The sequence below is a fragment of the Gymnodraco acuticeps genome, unplaced genomic scaffold (assembly GCF_902827175.1).
Source record: "Gymnodraco acuticeps unplaced genomic scaffold, fGymAcu1.1, whole genome shotgun sequence".
Lineage (NCBI taxonomy): Eukaryota > Metazoa > Chordata > Actinopteri > Perciformes > Bathydraconidae > Gymnodraco > Gymnodraco acuticeps.
The window spans coordinates 814,735-835,855 of NW_022991569.1; the positions used below are offsets into that span (position 1 = coordinate 814,735).

Below are 21,121 nucleotides of genomic sequence, written 5' to 3' on the forward strand. Positions count from 1 at the left end.
CCATAATAATAATAAAGACAATATATGCAACCAAGAAAGACGAAAGCATCTATAATATCAACCCAGTGATTTAACAGTTATTAGACACGTTTATGGGACAGGCTGTGAGGAGGACGCACCTGAACGGCCGCTGTGAAGAAAAGAGGAAACTTCTCCAGGCGAGAAAAAATGAGTTTCTGTCCGTTCTTGTCAGTGACCTGTAGTTTGGCAGGAAAAAACATCCTGTATCCGAGCCCCGCATTTCTCAGCTCCGATTGGACAGCGGCGTATGTGGCTCTTTTCTTTGATATCTCCACGCTGTAGTCCGGGAAAATGTGTATGTTGCATCCGCGGAAAGAGAGCGGACCGGCCTACCTCGCCAGCTTCAGGATGCGTTCTTTGGTCTGGAAGTTGTGGATCCGAGCGATGAACGGGCACGGGGTGTCGCTCTGCGTCATTGGCCATGGCTCGTGTGCAAACGCGTCCATCCCCAAGGGTGGATTGTCCTGCCAAGCCAGGAAAAACCATACGGTACAGTGGCTGTTGCGCCGGTTGGCGAACAGGTCCACCTCCGCTTTCCCGAACAGGGCCCAGATCTGCTTCACCACCTCCGGGTCAAGCATCCATTCGTCTGGCAGGGGCCCGTCTCTCGACATGAGGTCGGCCCCCCTGTTCTCCCCCCCCGGGATGTGGAGGGCCTTCAGAGACAACATTCTCTGAGGCCCACAACCACAAGTTCTCCACTGTGCTCAACAAGGCGGCGGCGCGGACTCCGCCCTGCCTGTTAATGTACGCCACTGTGGTGCGGTTATCACTCCTCACCAGCACATGTTTGCCCTGTAGTAAGGGTTTGAAGTGCTGCAGGACCAACACTACTGCCTGCAGCTCTAGAAGGTTGATGTGCCAAGTCTCTGTCAGAGGCCAGCCACCACCTATAGCTCTCTCTATGCAGGTCTAGGCATATGCAGTAACCCCAGCGGTATCACGAGGTGAGCAGCTGCCATGAGACCCAGAGTCTACATGATGGTCAAAGCCGTCACCGTTGCCCCCTGTCGCAGTCTGCCCGAAGCAGGGATGCCTGTCTGATGCTCTCTGACAGGGTGGCACGTAGTCTGCCTGCATCGAGCAAAATCCCCAGATACTCCACCTGCTGGTGAGGTATGGGACTGCTCTTCTTCCAATTGACTGCAAAACCCAACTTGGTTAGGTGTAGGATCAATTGGGCTTTGTGGAACATTGCCCATTCCCTGGACCTGGCCATGTAGGCAGGTCTCTTCTTCTTTCAAACTTTTTACTTTTCTCTGTCAGGTGTTGTCTTGCTCGCTGAAGAGAAAAGGATGACAGTCAGGAGGTGTAGCTGCCTTATATGCGCGCGCATTCAGGTAGGCTCGCCCTGATTGGCCGGCTACATTTATACAACTTCAGTGTGTGTGAACGCTCGCGTATCATTGATGAGAGTAGTACCCATAGAGTCCAGTAGAGGGCGGAGATTGTGTGAGATAGAACGGATGCTGAGGACTGTTAATTCACCTCAGTCACATTCACCCGCTTTGCATCTTCTCCATCGGAAACAGGTTGGCTGCACATTTCTAGGTGGATTTCACTTTTTCATTATATTTTTGTCAACTACCCAAACTGAACTAAGATTGAGCTCCACAGACAGCATCCCCTGATTATCTGGGCCAAAGGTTTTTTATTTATTTAATTTTGGATTAAGGTAGTCAGTCTTGTTGAGTTATAATGACCGCCACCCACAGACATTTCCCGAGGGGGCCCCACCACCTAGTGTTCGGAACAACCCTACTCAAGAGGTCAAGAGCAGACCTGTTTGATGGAAGCCCTTTTTTTTATTTTTACTGTTGAATGTTAATGGCTTGTCCAGCCCTATTAAGAGGAGTACAATGATATCAAAGGCAAAAAAGGAAAAGGCCCATATTATATTCTGCCAAGAAACTCCCTTAACGGATCAAGAACATGAAAAAATAAAGAAAATGGGTTTTAGGCATGCTTATTATTCATCCTTTAAAACAGGACACAAGAGGGGAGTGGCTATTTTGATGCCAAATTCGGTTCCCTTTGAACTTCTGTCAGAGACAAAAGACAAGGAGGGGAGGTTCATTATGGTTAACCTGTGAAGCCCGAGAGACCCCGGTACCGGGGCACTGCCGCAACATCTTGCAGGGAACAGTGTCTGAGGGCATGTTCATTTAATAAACTATGAATGTTTTATATCCATGTAACGGGAAGACACTCATCTAACTGATCATTATTTTTTTTTTTTCAAAATAAAACCCACAATGCTAACGCTGAGCCTCTGAATTAGCAACGAGCGAAAAATGCTAACAGATTACTGCACCGAAATTCACTCACAAAACCTTATTATTATATTATCTTTTCTGCACATCCATGACATCGTTTCACATCGTGAGGTGACACAGAATCGAAGGGTACCCTCATTATCACTCAATTATACGAACTCGGAGACAATAACAAGAGCAGACATCAAAACATGTGGCGCTAGGTAGCTAAAAACGCTAACATGGCTCACCTGTGTCGTAGTCAGTGGTGTGCTAGTTACTGAAAACCAGTAACTAGTTACCATTACTAGTTACTTCATTTCAAAAGTAACTCATTTACTTTACTGATTACTTACACAAAAAAGTAATGCGTTACTGTGAAAAGTAACGTTTTAGTTACTTAATTCCCATTAATGCCCTTATAGCCTTCATTTCAGTACTGTTATTGCATTGGAGAATAATACAATCTGTTGATCAACTTGACATGCATTATATGCAATCTGGATTGCATCGATATTAGCTGGCTTTCCATTTTTGTATATTCTTTCTCCAGGTAGTTGGAAAAAGTGTTCCGTCCCATATGCCGTGTGCCGCCCGGACATGGTATCATGCTAACTAGCTCCCTGAAAGCGGGTGACTCCACTGTAGCAATAGCCTGCATGTGTTCTACAACATACCGTGCAATGGCTTTATCGACTTTTCCCTGGATAGCAGTCCCTTGGTTAAAATCCAGCCGCTGTTGCTTACGTAGGTGGAGGTGGAGTGGCGTTGGATTAGTCTAGGTATGTGCCGGTCTTAGTAGCTTCGTCCCAGCATGTTGTTTTTGCAGATGTTTTAAGAGATTTGAATGACTGGTTTGGGCAGTAGATAGGCTCTTTGACCCGCCAGGACACAACTTACATTTAACAGAAACTTTCTTTTCTTTGTGCTCGACAAAAGTGAAATAGTGAGAATATCTCCAGGTGGAGAAACTAGACTTGAGCTCCGCCGCCGCCATGATAGTCTTGTTAGTAAACAACACAAACACACCCACAGCCCGTCTCCGCATGTGACACAGGAAGTATTTAAGTACATTTACTCAAGTACTGTACTTAAGTACAGTTCTCATCTCTGTTCGCCTGGCTGTTGACTATATAAAAAAACTAACTGAGTAACGCACCATGTAGTAACGGTAACTGAGTTACTGAATTTAAAAAGTAATGCGTTAGAGTACTAGTTACTGCCAAAAATAACTGCGTTACAGTAACGCGTTACTTGTAACGCGTTAGTCCCAACACTGGTCGTAGTCTGGTCAAAAGTGGTCTTCATTGGCATTAAAACGATAAAAACGCTGCTGAAGTTAATCCAATGTGTCTGTGTCCCTTTGAAATTATTTCTGATAATCCATAAGCAATACATCTGCATTTCCATTTCTAGAAGTCAGACCTAGAGACAGCTTCCCTCTGGTGCAAAACTGAGTGCGCGAAGCCCCCACCTTTTTGTTTTACTATGTGTGCGAGTGGGGAGATTCCCCTTCGATTCTATTGGCTCTAACGGTCAGAAAGAGATATCAATCACTAAAATCGACCAATAGGTTCCAGAGAAACGGTAAAACCCCCATTTCGTGCCAAATCACCTCAGAGGTGGAGGTTTTTTTGCTAAACCTCTCTAAAAAGGTCAAATATCACTTGTTTTGCATCGATCTTGATACAGGGTACTTATTATATGTTGTAATTTGGATGCCTAAAGCTTTTAGTCTACCATCCCATCCTCCAAGGGTAGTTTTTTTTTTTTTAAGTAAAACATAATTTTTGGACGGACACTATAATTTACAGTTTTTTGCTATGTTCAATCTGAATTTTCTTTAAAATAAAAAACATCTATATTGATTCTGACTTTTCTACATCCAACTGACAGGGTTATCATTACTTTGGGGGAAAAGATTATTAATTTAACCCTTTTAGAAGGGAAGATATGGTCATTTGTTCTGGGAATGTCATTTTCGAGCCTGAGACCTTATTTATTCAGGCACAGTTCTGAGAGGCACAGGGTAAAAGAATGTGAAATAAGTCAGAAAGGCTTGTCAGATCATTCCACTGTTCACTTAAAACTACATTTAGATGGTAGAACTAGGAGGACAATGTGGAGATTAAATATAAGTGTACTAAATAACACTGGAATCCTGGAAAGATTAAAGAATGAGTTAAAAACATACATGACTGATAATAATGTTGGAAATGTTAGCCCAGTGATACTGTGGGATAAAGCAAAAGCAGTTTTGCGTGTGGAAATTATATCAGAAATGGCTTTTGCTAGAAAGGTGAAAACCCAGAGACTCCTAGACTTGCAAAAACAGCTTTCTGATCTTGAAAAACTGCATTGTAAAAATAAAGATCCAAAGTTACTCTCTCAAATGAGACCAATTAAACAAGAAATTGATAAGATATTTTGTGATGACGTAGATAAAAAGCTAAGATTTACAAAACAGAGATATTATGAGGCAGGCTTTAAGGCCTCTAATTTATTAGCCTGGAGGTTGCAGAAACAGCAAACTGAAAATACAGTTTATAAAATTAGGGACCCTCTTTCTAAAAAGATTACATGTGAATTGGAGGGGGAATTTGATCAGGCCCTGTACACCATTTGACATATAAGATTGAAGAGTTTCTGAGCCGGTTGGACCTGCCCTCCCTGGGGAACATGCACAATGACAAATTGATAAAATAAATAACGGTGGAAGAAATTGACAAGGCTATTTCCTCCCTGAAATCATGTAAATCTCCGGGTCCAGATGGATTTCCAGGAGTGGTATAAATCACCAAGAGAGCAATTAATACCAATACTTCATAAAAGCTTTAATTACACTCTGAAGGAGGGATGCCACCATTTCAGTAATTCCTAAAGAGGGTAAGGACTTGAAAGAATGTGGGTCATATAGACCCATTAGTGTACTAAATCAGGATTATAAAAAAAATGCAGCTATTTTAACTAAAATAATGGAGGAAGTGATGCCCCTATAGATTGATGAGGACCAGTGTGGATGTATTCAATGTAGGCAGACCCAGGATAATATAAGGAGGACTCTCCATACCATTGACTACTGTATATACAAAAAGAAAAACTCAGTGCCATCCTCCTCAGTATGGATGCAGAAAAGGCCTATGATAACTGTATAAAGTTATGGAAACATTTGGATTTCATGAGAAGTTCATTATGAGCATTAAAACATTATATACAGCCCCTATGGCTAGAATCAAGGTAAACGGAAGTCTGTCTAGAACCATTCACCTGCAGCGTGGCTGTCGCCAGGGCTGCCCAGCATTCAGGACTCCCAAGGTTAATGGATATGTTGCAAACATATGGAGCTTTGTCAGGTTATTCTCTTAACATTGATAAAACTCAAGCTCTAGTGTTCAACTTTATCCCGACGTTGGATCTAAAAAATAAGTACAAGCAGTGGCGGTGCTACGGGGTGGCAGCTGCCACCTCAGAAAAATGCCTTGCCACCCTAGTTGGCAGCTTTGTTTTGAAAGAAAAGTTGTGGCTTATCGGACATTTATGACAGAAAATCTCTAATGTCCGAGTGCAAGTGAATGCAGCACAAGACGCGAGCCTTGTAACCCCTCCCCCGGCCCTGGCGCGAGCGTGGAAATATGATTGGCGGCGATTTCATTTGAACGGGGGGGAACAGCGCAAAACGAGAAGCATTTCGGATCCAAGTAGACGGAAGGAATGAGGTATTTGCGGTCAGTGGCGGTGCCAGGGTATGGCTGGGGTAGGCTACAGCCATACCAAGAAATGGCTTAGCCCCACCATGAAAAATGATGTTAAAGTAAGCAAAATAAAGTCCGCCAACTCGCGCAGAGTAAATTGCACAGACAGCAGTTAGTAAGATTGATTTCAGTAGCCACTTGTCTGGAAATACCGAAGACTAGAAGCGGTTTTGAAAACTTTTGTCACGTAGTGAACGTCTTCTCAATATAACATATTTGATCATGTCTTCTGGCCAATCAGAATCAAGAAAACGGCGTGGTGTTGTTGCAGGAAGTCCCGACGGAGAATACTTTTGCGGTAGTACATCTCTATACGTCGATACAACATTACGTGTTGATAGAAATCAACACGTAATGAAATAAGACCCCACGGTTTGATGATTGATAGGTGTGTGGGCTGTCTTTTATTTTGACACACAGAACAATGGGGGCTATCCACCCTTATCCACAATGTAAAGTCATTCACAGCCTCTTCCCTCTTCTCTCTGTGAGGAGCAGCAGGTTCAGCTTTCAGAACAAAGTAACACAAAACTAAAATGGCATTCATTTTTTTAAATATGTCGTGTAGTAATAGATTTATTTATTTTTCTTCTCAAGAGAGTACCAGAATGTGTATTTTATGTTAGTATTTCAAAAAATCTCCTGGGGGAGAATCCCCCCAGACCCCCCTGCAGGGGTTGGGTTTTCAGCATGTCAACTCTTTCACCTGTGGGGAAATTGCAGGATTGGCTCCAGGTCGCCCTTTTTATTTACTACAAGACAAATGTGCCTTTTTTGAACTGTTATTCTACGGACAAAAAGTTTATTATTATTCCGCCGGTATTTTGGCCCTCTTCTTCTCCCGCATTGAACATCGCAGAAACTCCGTTCAAACATCAAAACGTTCAGCTCGGTCGGGAATCGATGGCTATTACTTTTCTCATTCATAACTTTCATAATTCCAGAGATACATCCCATAATACATCACATTTTTAACATTGAAGTCAATGGAGGAAATCTTCATACTTCAACAAATCTTCATGAGACTTCAACTGCTAACTGTTCATTCATACTTTCACTCAGAAACCTCATTCCAACTTTCAAATGTTACAAATCTTTCTGACATTATTCGTGTGAAACAACTTTTAAATCTGATTCTTACTTTTAGAGATATTAACATTTGTTCAGACCTTATTTTAGTGGTTTTCTTCACATTTTAACATTAGAGTGCATGATGTCACAGCTAGAGGGTGAGAAATCTTGAAATGTGCCTTCATATATATTTTTTAAACTGCCATAATTCCCAAACCCTACATTCCTGGGACATAATTGTTCATGATAAACGTAGGAAAACATTTCGTAGCTTGAAAAATGACAAATAATTAAGCAAAAATAATTCAACAAAATGCTTTTTGAGGGCATGAAGTGACAAAAACATTCAACATGCCTCCATTGAAGCCCATTGTAATTTCAGGCAGATATTTCCTCACAGCAGCAGCCGCACACCTTTAGTTAAACTGCCAAAAAGGCCACATTATTAACCCGAAAGTACACAAAAATTACACTTCATATACTCAACTTCCTTGACATGCTTCACGTTTTGAAATTTCACAGATATCTGTTACGGTTCTTCGACAAAACGTTCACATGTAAGAGGTTCATCTCTCATTCAGACAGGCCCGGTTCCAGAACAAAATGACTCAGGGTGCATCTGAGATTAGAGAGGGTGCAGGGGTAAAGTGCTATTTTTATAAGTGGGGAGTGGACCTAACACCCTCTACGGGGGTCCTCACCTCCTCTAGGGGGGTCCGGGGGCATGCTCCGCCGGGAAGATTTTTTTTAAATATTGAAGTTAAAAGCATCAATCTGGTGCACTTTGAGAGCAACATGAAGAGATCTATGAATCTATGTGCTCTTTGCTTGATTCATGCCTTCCCAGTCCATTATCACGTAGCTTATAAGAGCATGGCGCCAGTTGTTGTAGCCAGTTGTGGTGAAGGCATCTGACTTACTTGAACCGAAATGTCTACATGCATAGCAGAAGATGGCATATTTTTTACATGAATATTCAGCCAATCTCTGTTTTGAAACCATGAGCAGCAAAATGAGCGCCTCACCCCACTGTACAGGCGAGTTGAGTACTTTTTTTAAATATACCTGGGCAGGCTCTGTTTTGCCGAAGTCCTCTGGCACTTGCGGGCCGCCGAGGGGAGGCGGTGTTTGGGGCAACGAAGACGACTGCGGCTGCTCTGCCTCCGTGGGCGAGTCGGGCAAAGCCGGCGAGTCGGGCGGGAGGATGTTAGTGTCCACGACAGTGGCCGCAGATAACGTAATGTCCCCATGATATGAACTGTTATTACCTGCAGTAGATGCAGTGTTACTGCTGGCGTTAAGGGCTGGTTGTTTTAACAATTTTCTGATGTCCATCATTGACTGCTGTGTAAGCACCTTGCAGATGACGAACGCGCAGCGGCACAGGTCACGCGCACCTGACATAATAACGTTACTTACCGTTTACATTGACCAAATAAATGCAGCAGACAATGTTATTTAAAGGTGAGGTAGGTAAGTTTCAGAAACCGGCTCGAGATACACTTTTTGTTATATTCCATGGAATGCTCTTAACATCCCGATAGCAATGAATATCTTAAGTGCTTTGATAAAAAATCCATACAAAAATGTAATATTATAAGGCTGGTACATCAACATTTAGTAAACACTTCTGCAGTTTAACTTATCTTGTTGAACAGTTGCCCAGAAATAATTCTAATAGAGCATGTAGTACTGCTTCTGAAACAAAACTGTTGAATTCAATTTCTAAACAAATACAAATCACAGTGCATTGTCAGTGTTGCATTTCTCTTTTTTTTTTTACAGATTTAACACATCTCTTGGCTTCACTATGCGGCCTGATCTTGTGATCTTATTGTAAACAATGTGTGATTGCTCTCTGGGGCCTGTTTGTTTCTCAGTGTCCTGCTGCAAAGTCTTAGTGTCCTCAGGCTCCAACTGCTCGTCTGATGGAGTCTCCTGATCTGTGTCACTCTCACACGTTTGTAGAAGGTGACGCCTGTTGCGCCGAAACATGTGACCTCCGTCCGTGCAGATGTTGTAGGATCTCTGGGTACCTGCTGGCTCGACTACTGTTGCAGGTTTCCATGTCCTTGTTGGAAGCTGGAAGCGGATCGTGGCTCCCACTGGTAGTGCAGGCAGTGATCTGGCATTCCTGTCATAATATTGTTTTTGTCGTGTCTGGCACTGTTCTCTCCTGCTGTGAACGGTGCTGCGAGAGGCAAGCTCTGGTTGTAGATGCTTTTCAGTGGTGGGAAGGATGGAGCGCAGACGCTTGCTCATGAGTAGCTGCGCTGGCGATTTCAAACCATCCACTGGTGTGTTTCTATACTCCAACAAGCTGAGGTACAGGTCAGTTCTCTGAGCGTGTGCTTTGTCCATGAGAGCTTTGGCAGTCTGAACTGTTTTTTCTGCTAGCCCGTTGCTCTGTGGATACAGAGGACTGCTTGTGACATGCTTGAAGTCCCATGCATGAGCAAAAGCTTTAAACTATTGTGAACTGTAGCAAGGTATCGCTGACTAGTGTCTGTGGTATTCCAAATCGAGCGAACATGGCCTTCAGCTTTTGGATGACTACTGAGGATGTGAGGCTGGTGATTTTTTCTACCTCAAAGTACCTACTATAATAGTCAACTACAACTACATAGTCAGTACTGTTCCATGTGAACAGATCAGTGGCTATTACCTGCCAAGGTTGTTCTGGGATTGCGTGTGACATCATAGGCTCTTTTGGGAGTGAGCTGCGTCGCTCAAGGCAGGTGCTGCAGGTCCCTACTAGTGTCTCTATCTGCTTACCCATCCTTGGCCAGAACAGCACATCTCTTGCACGTTGTTTGCACTTTTCCATCCCTAAGTGTCCTGTGTGAATGCGTGAAAGCATTTCAGCCCTGAGTGAGTGCGGCACGATGATTTTCTCTCCTTTCAGTAGGATGCCATCTGTCTCTGATATCTCATCCCTATGATTCCAATACTCTGAGACTGCAGGTGGACATTTTTTGATTTTCTCGGGCCACCCTGCTTGGATCACCTGTCTCAGCACTGAGAGCTGCTCATCTTTGGCTGTAGCGGCTCTGATCTCTGCCATTTTGCGGTCGCTTACCGGAGCGTTGCTGATCACAGTGTGTATTTGGTAGTCCATGCCCTCACTGATGGAGCGGTCGTAACACTAAAGTGGCTTTCTGAATAGAGTGTCTGCGACGGGGATTTGTTTTCCTGGTTTGTGCTCGATAGTGATGTCATATCTCTGTAGCTGCAGTATCATGCGTTGCAGACGTGGTGGTGCAGCTGCTAAGGGCTTACGCATGATTGACTCAAGTGGCTTATGACTCGACGATCACCTGTCGTCCGTACAGGTATTGGTGAAACCGCCTACATCCAAAGAACACTGCATATAGCTCCTTTTCGATCTGAGCATAGTTCTCTTCAGTTTCAGTCAGTGTCTTTGATGCGTATGCGACTGGTTTCTCTTCCTGGAGCAGGACAGCTCCTAAGCTGTGTTTGGAAGCATCGACTTGTAACTTCACATCCTTTGTGTGATCGAAGTAGGTGAGTACTGGGCCAGGCTCCTGTGTTAGGATGTATTTTACTCGTTGAAAGGCTGCATCATAATTTGAGTCCCACACAAACTCACTGTTGTCCTTTAACAGTTGCCAGAGTGGAGCTGTTGCCTCTGACATTCTCGGGGCGAACCTGGAAAGGTAAGTGACCATGCCCAGTATGGTCTCCAACTCTGCCTTGCTTTGTGGGTTAGGCATTTCTTTGATGGCCTTAATCTTGTTCGGGTCAGGGTGGATGCCTTCTCTTGTCAGCTTGTGCCCAAAATAGCTTACCTCAGGCACACAGATTTCGCACTTGTCCTTATTCAGCTTTATGCCTTTTTCTCTGGTTCTCTCCAGCATGGCACGCAGGCTGGCGTCGTGCTCCTCTTTGGTGCGGCCGTAGACTATGATGTCATCTACAATGGCGGCAACGCCTGGAAGCCCCTCATAGGCCTCATCCACTCTCCTCTGGAACTCATCCTGTGCAGATATGAGTCCAAAAGGCAGTCTCTTGAAACGGTACCTGCCGTAGATCGTGTTGAACGTGGTTAGCATAGATGAGTCGTGTGTGAGCTTTATATTCCAGTATCCAGATCTGGCGTCTAGTACACTGAAATACTGTGCTCCAGCCAGTTTTGGTGTGACGTCATCTAGAGTAGGGAGTGGATAGTGGGGTCTTTGGATAGCTTTGTTCAGGGCGCGGGGGTCTGGCATATTCTCAGCCTATTTGTTTTTGGCTTTTCCAACACTACTAGTGCATTAACCCATTCAGTTGGCTCTGTGACTTTTTGGATAACGTCCAGTTTTTCCATGTCGTCCAACTCATCCTTGAGCCGGTCACGCAGAGCATATGGGATGCGTCGAGGTGGACATACCACTGGTGGTACAGAGGGTTTGAGTTGGAAACTGCATTCTCCAGGAAACAGTCCGATGCCTTTAAACACATCAGCAAACTCTTCCATCATGGTTGTGTGCGTTATCGACTTTGCATCAACTACATGTATCATTTTGACTAGGTTTAAATCTAGACATGCTCTTAAGCCTAACAGAGGTGGAGCATTTGTATGGACTATGTCAAAACCTACCATGGCTGTTTTATCACCATGTTTACATGTCAGTCTACATGTTCCTTCTGCTTTTATCCTGTGCCCACCATAATCTGAGAGTTTGCTTGATGGGGGGCCTAGTATTACACTTCCATATATCTTGCGGAATGTGTCTGCTGGTAAAATACTAGTCTGAGCACCAGTGTCCATTTTAAACTTCAGTTTGTTCCTTGTTTTTCCTATTTCTATTTCTACTTCTGCATATGCCTGTTCTCTATATGTGTTTACATGCTCTTTTATGATAGCATCAATATAGAGTTATTCTAGTGACTGTTCTGCACTGTTTGAGATGGTATGCAATTTTCTGGGATTATATCTCGTCTGTGGCTGCTGTGTTTGTGACCTACACACTTTAGCAAAGTGGTTGGGCTTCTTGCATTTGCTGCATTGGTGACCCTTTGCTGGACATTCCTCAGTGCGACTGTGCTCCCTCCTGCATGCTCCACATTCCTTGCTCCTCACGGCGTTGTTACGATCATTCCATGTCGTCTTGTGTCCACGGGATGCTTGGTCTGCTCTAAAAGGTTTTCTGCTAACCGCGTGAGCAGAGCGACTGTCGTGGCTAGCAGCAGGGGTTAGCATTGTCTTTAGCTGCTGCTGTGATAGCTCATGTGAACGTGCAATGTCAATGGCTTTCTCTAGCGTCAAGTCTGGACCGTGACATAGCAGTTTTTCGCGCACTCTTTGTGAGTTTGTAGCAAAGACAATCCTGTCTCTTATCATTTCCTCACTGTTTGGGTAGTTGCAGTCTTTAATTAGCAATTTTAGCTCCGTTACAAACTGGTCAAAACTCTCACTGTCTCCTTGGATCTTTTCATGAAATTTATAGCGCGCAAATATGGGATTTGCTTTCGGAGTTACATAAGCTTCAAAACCGTCATAGTACGTTTTTAGTACCTTACTTTGGTCTTCTGTGAGAGTCCATGTATAAAAAACATCTCTGCCTTTTTCCCCCAATCCATAGGAGTAGATAGCTATATTTTTCCTCCTCGTCTTTAGCATGTAGCGGGCCTGAAAACATTAACTGCACATGCTGCCGAAACTTTCTCCATGCGTCTGGCAGATTAGACGAGTCCCAGTCCATTCGTGGTGTTGGAACGCCTGTGTTCTCCATCTTCCGTCGTCAGGTCGATGATAAATGAACTAACTCTGACACCATGTAATATTCTGTTCTATGAACATGTAAGTGTTTACATAAACAGATGAAGCGGACCACTTCTTTCAATCCGAGTGTCCAACTTTTATTTCACTGGCGCGTAACATGCACACATACTTTACGTCATCCACGTGATCTCTGTAATCAAAGATCTTGTATTCACCAAGATGTTACACTGACCACTCACATTTGTACACTGTGGAGTTAAACAAATTATATTATTAAACAAATATATAACATAAATACAAAAAATACTCTAATTTAGTCTCTTTTCCAGCGCTCTTCATCGGTAACTTTAGCATTTCTGAGTGTCCTTGAACGCATCAATAATAGCAGATGCGTCACACCTAGCCCGGGAGAATTATTCTGCTGACTTCTGACTTCTGCTAGGTAAATTTCAGTTTAAAGTGTCAAATGAACTCTTTAAAAAAAATATAACACACCGTTTGAGTTTGTTCATAGACTGTTTACTGGCGTGACAACTGATATTTATTTACACATTAAAGGATAAAGCTTAGCAGCGTATCCAGTCTTAGCCCGTTAGCATTGTGCTAACGGGCTAACAGCTAGCATCGTTGCGTTAGCCCCATAGGTAACTCCGTTAGCATTGCGCTAACAGGCTAACGCTGCTAGGCTGCTAGCTAAGTTCATCTCTCCCTAAACAGTCTCCCTAAAGTGTCAAATGAACTCTTTTTCAAAGTATAACACACCGTTTGAGTTGCGCTAAAGTGCCAAGCTTGTCATGTTGTTTATAGCAGTGAGCTGGATGCGGTCCTACCTGGAGGGGAGAGAACAGATGGTGGAGGTAAACTGTACTCTGCCCCCCCCACCCCCCTCCAAGTGAGCTGTGGTGTTCCACAAGGAAGCATATTAGGTCCGTTACTGTTCCTAATTTATGCAAATGACATGTCATCAGCATGTGACTGCAACTTGTTCCTGTTCGCGGACGACTCAGCCCTGCTGGTCTCTGACAGGAGCAGATTGCAGGTTGAAAAAACCCTCAGCTCCGAGCTCGGTAGAATCTGCACCTGGCTCGCCGATAATAAATGATCATTACACCTGGGTAAAACAGAGTCCATTCTCCGTTTCGGTTCGAAACATAATCTCAGCAAATCCGACGACTTCTCAGTTGCAGTGGGTGACATTATTGTCACAAGTAAGAAGGAAATTACATACCTAGGATCTATTCTTGAGGCAAACCTCTCCTGTGACAAAATGGCATCCAATGTAATAAAAAAAGTCAATCAAAGAACTAGATTCCTATACCGGATCTCCTCTCTGGTAAACAAAAACACCCTGAAAACTCTGGCAGGAGCACTCATTCAAGGGTACTATGACTATGCTTGCACGTCATGGTACCATAGCACCTCCAAGGCGCTAAAAATAAAACTTCAAACATCGCAAAATAAACTGGTCAGACTACTGCTTGACCTTTCATCTAGAACCCACCTCACCTCTGCCCACTTTGACAACCTAGGATGGCTTAGAGTAGACGACAGAGTACAGCTACTTGCAATGGGCCTGGTCTACAAGATCCACTACACCTCTATGGTACCCATGTACATGTCAAAATTCTTCCCAAAGGTCAAGGAATACCATGATCATAACACCAGAGGGAGCTCCACAAATCATGTGAAACCCAGATTTGGCACAAAAAAGGGGGAATACACGTTTCGCAATTATGCCACATCAAGGTGGAACGCTCTTCCCACAACTGTAAAGGAAAGTAAAACTATACTTACCTTCAAAACCTCTCTTAAAGAGCACCTTCGGGGGAGAGCATTGCAAAACTGGCCCCGGTAATGGTACAAATCTCAACCTGTCGTTCAATGGACAGCTTCCCCCCCCCCCATCTATGTATATACTCGCATTTTAGACTCTGTTACTAACTGTATATCTGTAGACTTGGTATGTCTTAAATGTCCGGTTAGGATGTATTAGAACGAAATCTAAAATGAAAATTGTAAATAAGCAATCTGTATGTAAAAAAACCACCTGTATGTAAATTGTAAATAAGCCATCTGTATGTCAAATATGTCTTATATGTCTTAAATGATATGATGAATTGGAAATGGGGGACCCTGATGTAAACAAGACGAAAGTCTTTCTCTGGTCTGCATCCCCTTAACAATTGTATGTTTTGAGCTGTACTGTACTGTACCCAATATACAAGCTGTTAATAAACTGTTCAATCAATCAATCAATCAATCAATCAATCAATCAATAACTGCAGTTAGCTGTTAGACTACTCCTGTTTAGTTACCAAAGGATGCTAACAGCCAGTTATTAATGCTTAACTTCAGCCTTTAATTAAACATGTAACTCTTGTGCTGCAGTGCTTGTGGTGTAGTGGTACTTGTGGGTTATCTGTTGCCACTGTTGTGTTTTTTGCATACTTTCTAAGTATGCTAAATGAATCTTTGGGACCTGTATTAACAGCTACGAACAAGCAGTGATGTTAAGTAATTCACTATATGTAATCAAGCACTGTACTTAAGTACAACATTGAGTGACTTTTACCTTATTAAAATAATTTGCTACTTTGTTCTTGTACCCCACTACAATTCAAAGGTTAATAGTGTACTTGCATCACCTATTTAACTCTTACAGTCTCTGCAAGTTCATTGTACTGCACAAGTACTGTTGCAGCTGCTAGCCAGCAATAAACTAGATAAGGATACATTTTTTATGTGCAATTAATTTTGCTTTTCTTGACGGATAAAAGCTTAATGAAAACTGTTACATGATTAATAGTTGTATTATTGATTAACACATTTGGCTCAAGTGTGCAGTATTACATATTAAATAGCTTGTGTACATTATTGACGTTCCACGTCCCCAAAGCCAGCTTCTGTCGCCCGGGTCTGGTCCGTCGAGACCCTCCGCTTTCACTGCCACCCTTTTGGCAGCGCACCCGACCCCATTGATGTTTCCCGTAGGTGGTGGGCCCGCGGGACGGAGAAGCGGAGGTGTTGCCCACGTTGCCTTTTCGGGCTGGGCCCGGCCGGGCTCCGTGGCTGGGGGAAGGAGCCGGAGCTTGTGCGGGAGGTGGAGCGTTACCAGTTGGATCTGGTTGGGCTCACCTCTACGCACAGCGTCGGCTCTGGAACCTTACTTCTGGATAGGGGTTGGACTCTATTCTTCTCCGGAGTTGCTCAAGGTGTGAGGCGCCGGGCGGGTGTGGGGATACTCACAAGTCCCCGGTTAGGTGCTTCGTTGTTGGAGTTTACCCCAGTGGACGAGAGGGTCGCCTCCCTACGCCTGCGGGTTATGGGGGGGAAAACTCTGACTGTTGTGTGTGCTTATGCACCCAACAGCAGTTCAGAGTATACGGCCTTCTTGGAGACCCTGGAAAGAGTCCTGTATGGGGCTCCTGAAGGGGACTCTTTAATCTTGCTGGGAGACTTCAACGCACATGTGGGCAATGATGGAGACACTTGGAGGGGCGTGATTGGGAGGAACGGCCCCCCTGATCTGAACCGGAGTGGTGGTTTGTTACTGGACTTCTGTGCTAGTCATGGATTGGCCATAACAAACACCATGTTCGAACATAAGGATGCTCATAAGTGTATGTGGTACCAGAGCACCCTAGGCAGAAGGTCCATGATCGATTTCGTTATCGTATCATCGGACCTGAGGCCGTATGTTTTGGACACTCGGGTAAAGAGAGGGGCGGAGTTGTCAACTGATCACCATCTGGTGGTGAGTTGGGTCGAGTGGCGGGGGAAGCCTCTGGATAGACCTGGTAAGCCCAAACGTGTAGTTCGGGTGAACTGGGAACGTCTGGAGGAGGCCCAAGTTCAGGAGGCCTTCAACTCACACCTCCGGCGGAGCTTTTCGGGCATTCCTGTGGAGGTTGGGGACATTGAACCAGAGTGGTCGGTGTTCAAAGCCTCTATTGCCGAAGCCGCGGCGGGGAGCTGTGGTCTCAAGGTCCTAGGTGCCTCAAGGGGCGGTAACCCTCGAACCTCCTGGTGGACACCGGTGGTCAGGGAAGCCGTCCGACTGAAGAAGGAGGCCTTCAGGGATTTGTTATCCCGGGGGACTCCCGAGGCAGTTGCAAGGTACCGACAGGCCCGAAGGGCAGCAGCCTCATCCGTGGCCGAGGCAAAGCAGCGGGTGTGGGAGAAGTTCGGAGAAGACATGGAGAAGGACTTTCGGGCGGCACCAAAGTTGTTCTGGAAAACTGTCCGACACCTCAGGAGGGGGAAGCAGGGAACCATCCAAGCTGTGTACAGTAAGGATGGGACGTTGTTGACCTCAACTGATGGAGTGTTAGGGCGTTGGAAGGAACACTTTGAGGAACTCCTGAACCCGACAACTCCGCCCTCTATGTTAGAGGCAGAGCTGGAGTATGACGGGGGATTGACACCAATCTCCCGGGGGGAGGTCACTGAGGTCGTCAAACAACTCCACAGTGGCAAAGCCCCGGGGGTGGATGAGATCCGCCCGGAAATGCTGAAGGCTCTGGGTGTTGAGGGACTGTCATGGTTGACACGTCTCATCAACGTTGCGTGGAAGTCGGAAACAGTGCCGAAGGAGTGGCAGACCGGGGTGGTGGTCCCCCTTTTTAAAAAGGGGGATCAGAGGGTGTGTGCCAATTACAGAGGCATCACACTACTCAGCCTCCCCGGGAAAGTTTACTCTAAGGTACTCGAAAGGAGGGTCAGGCCGATTGTCGAACCTCAGATTGAGGAGGAACAATGCGGATTCCGTCCTGGTCGTGGAACGACGGATCAGCTTTTTACTCTCGCAAGGATCCTGGAGGGGGCCTGGGAGTACGCTTATCCGGTCTACATGTGTTTTGTGGACTTGGAGAAGGCGTATGACCGAGTTCCCAGGGAGTTACTGTGGGAGGTGCTGCGGGAGTATGGGGTGAGGGGGTCTCTACTCAGGGCCATCCAATCTCTGTACTCCCAAAGCGAGAGCTGTGTCCGGGTCCTCGGCAGTAAGTCGGACCCATTTCCGGTGAGGGTTGGCCTCCGCCAGGGCTGCGCTTTGTCACCAATCCTGTTTGTAATATACATGGATCGGATTTCGAGGCGTAGTCATGGGGGAGGGGGTCTGCAGTTCGGTGGACTAAGGATTGCACCACTGCTTTTTGCAGATGATGTGGTTCTAATGGCTTCATCGGTCTGCGACCTTCAGCACTCTCTGGATCGGTTCGCAACCGAGTGTGAAGCGGCTGGGATGAGGATCAGCACCTCCAAATCTGAGGCCATGGTTCTCAGCAGGAAACCGATGGACTGTCCACTTCAAGTAGGGAATGAGTCCTTACCCCAAGTGAAGGAGTTCAAGTATCTCGGGGTCTTGTTCTCGAGTGAGGGAACAATGGAGCGTGAGATGGGCCGGAGAATCGGAGCAGCGGGAGCGGTACTGCAGTCGCTTTACCGCACCGTTGTGACGAAAAGGGAGCTGAGCCAGAAGGCAAAGCTCTCTGTCTACCGGGCCATTTTCGTTCCTACCCTCACCTATGGTCATGAAGGATGGGTCATGACCGAAAGAACGAGATCGCGGATACAAGCGGCCGAGATGGGTTTTCTCCGCAGGGTGGCTGGTGTCTCCCTTAGGGATAAGGTGAGAAGTTCGGTCATCAGGGAGGGACTCGGAGTTGAGCCGCTCCTCCTTCGCGTCGAAAGGAGCCAGTTGAGGTGGTTCGGGCACCTAGTTAGGATGCCACCTGGGCGCCTCCCTAGGGAGGTGTTCCAGGCACGTCCAGCTGGGAAGAGACCAAGGGGTAGACCTAGGACCAGGTGGAGGGATTATATCTCTTCGCTGGCCTGGGAGCGCCTTGGGATCCCCCAGTCAGAGCTGGTTGATGTGGCCAGGGAAAAGAAAGTTTGGGGCTCTCTGCTGGAACTGCTACCCCCGCGACCCGACCACGGATAAGCGGAAGAAGATGGATGGATGGATGGACATTATTGACAGTTAAGGCTAAATACAGGGAGTTGTATCTGCTGTTCAACACATCATTACAGAAATAAAAAGATGTAAGACTAATATCTTGCTTCCTCTTATAGACAAGAAGAACACAAATAATCTGCGCTTGATTGGTGAGTAAAGACAATCTGAAATGAACAAGAGCACATCACTAGACTGTGGTTAACTGTTTTAAAAGATGAAGAAAATGTGCTCCTCAGTTTCCAGACTCATTTAAGTAAGTTCTCGTTGGGTTTACAATCGGGGTTAAAACATTATTATTAGCTAATGTTCTTGTTTTTTTTATTCAAGGTCTGAAACCACAGCAAATGTTTTGCCCTTTGACAAGTTTTCATATCAACACATATTCATTGTATTAAAACAAATCACTATAAACATCTGACCTAAAGAAGTATATCATAATTGCCTTTGCTTCAAACACACTTGGACAAAAACACACGTGTAAAATGTAATTCTGCCCGTCTGTGACCCTAGCTGTTCGGTTTTTATAAACCTCTGTGGGCGTGGCACCCTCTCCATTGAACTCCCACCTATTGACTTTAGTGTTGTCTTTCACCGCCAGGACCTGTGCCTGGTATGTTCCAATGTTTGTTTTCTTTAACCCTTCAAATTCTTCAACTTACTTTGAGTGACAGTATATCTTGACAGTCTGTATCAATGGTTAATTTAATGCTTTCCATTTATATTAAAAGGGGTGAAGAAGCAGAGCAATGCTGACAGAGCCACGCCTGAGCAACAACACAAGCTGCGGCGCAAAACTATGTTGCTGGATCCAAGCAGGTGCTAAGTATACCATTTACGGTGTGTGCATACTTCAAATCATCTGTGGCACTGATGATTTTCAAGTCTTAAAGGATCTATTTCTCATCCTCTGTTTTTCCATACTTCCTGCATGTCATTCCACTATTCTGTTTCCCCACCTTTCCTGTCTCTCTGCCTACATTTAATAAAGGCATGAAATGCCCCAAAAGTCTTTAAATAATAGTCATTAACATTACAATTTGCAGAAGTAAACTAACAAACTGTAAACACATGGTAATGATTGAGGTTTTTTTTATTTCTCTGAACACTTGTTTTTGAAGGGGGAAAAAAAGACCGTCTTAACCTTTGTTTCATGTTTGTGCAGCCTTCTATGAAGGGGACTCGAGGACTGAGAGGGGACTCGAGGACTACTCCGTATACATCTCTGGACCTGGTTTGTGACGGTGTTGATCCATGTGGAAGGGACACAGACACCCCAAGAAGCCCCTGTTTCACCTTTAAATGATCTGGACCTGTGCCTGGTATGTTGCAATGTTTGTTTTATTTAATCTTTTCAAGTCTTCAATTTACTTTGAGTGATATAGTACATCTTGAAAGTCTGTATCAATGGTTTATGTAATGTTTTCCATTTATATACAAATGTTTCAAGCTAGAAACCTCACATATTCCTATCAACAAGTGATTTTGGCTAAATACCCAATTAAACAAAGCCTTTTTATCCCACATTATAAGATCATTCCACTTTAGTGCTACAGCATTTTCAGACAACAAGCCATTGTGGATTGTATGTATTGTCCATTTGCATCATTGGTGTTACAGTGTTCTCTCCATGCACCACAGAACCAGAACCACATGGACCCAAGACCAGAGTCATCAGAGGCAGTGCAGCTCAGGATTCTTTCAGGAGCCTTCAATCCTTCATCTTCATCTAATTAAATGTAAGCAACCAATTTGCATCAGATACTATGAGTAGATTTAATGTTGTTTTATAACCTGGAAACTGTGTTCATGGTTTTGTATATCTTGTAGCATATTTTCCACTTCTCTCATAAGTTGATGTCTGTGTGTGTTACGGCAACCATATCAATATTGTTTTCCAACATTTTGTTGCTGTATTATGATATTTATCATCTTGTTTACAGCAACTTCTGATTGGAGAGAGTCCTCAACACCCAGAAGACTTCATCTCTACACTGCGGCTGCAACAGCAGCAATCAGTCCTGACGCAGGCACATGTTCTTAACCCGAACCTTCACAAACACTTGATGCTCAGCCGTCCTGGTAGGGGATCCCTCTAAGACAGGGGTGGGGAACCTTTTTCCTCTCAAGGGCCATTTCAATTTGTTCAACATCCTCCGAGGGCCGTACAAATTATTGACCTCTGCTTAAAAATCACAGCCCATTCATTTGGCCTTTCTTTCATGCTGTGCAAAGAAAAAGCAACCTCTTAATCCAGATATCTCACCATCACTCACGCATGCACGTGCACGGTGTGGCATGACCACCAAACAGAAAGATATGGACACAAGATGTGTGCAAA

At 44.8% G+C, this 21,121-nt stretch overlaps 1 long non-coding RNA gene across 1 annotated transcript; it reads left to right on the forward strand.

The window, feature by feature from the left end:
- Window positions 1-19,202: 19,202 nt before the first annotated feature.
- LOC117533580 lies at window positions 19,203-19,996 on the forward strand. The gene is made up of 3 exons (XR_004567076.1): window positions 19,203-19,393; window positions 19,512-19,599; window positions 19,946-19,996. It is a non-coding gene; the product is annotated as an uncharacterized LOC117533580 (long non-coding RNA).
- The last annotated feature ends 1,125 nt before the right edge of the window (window positions 19,997-21,121 follow it).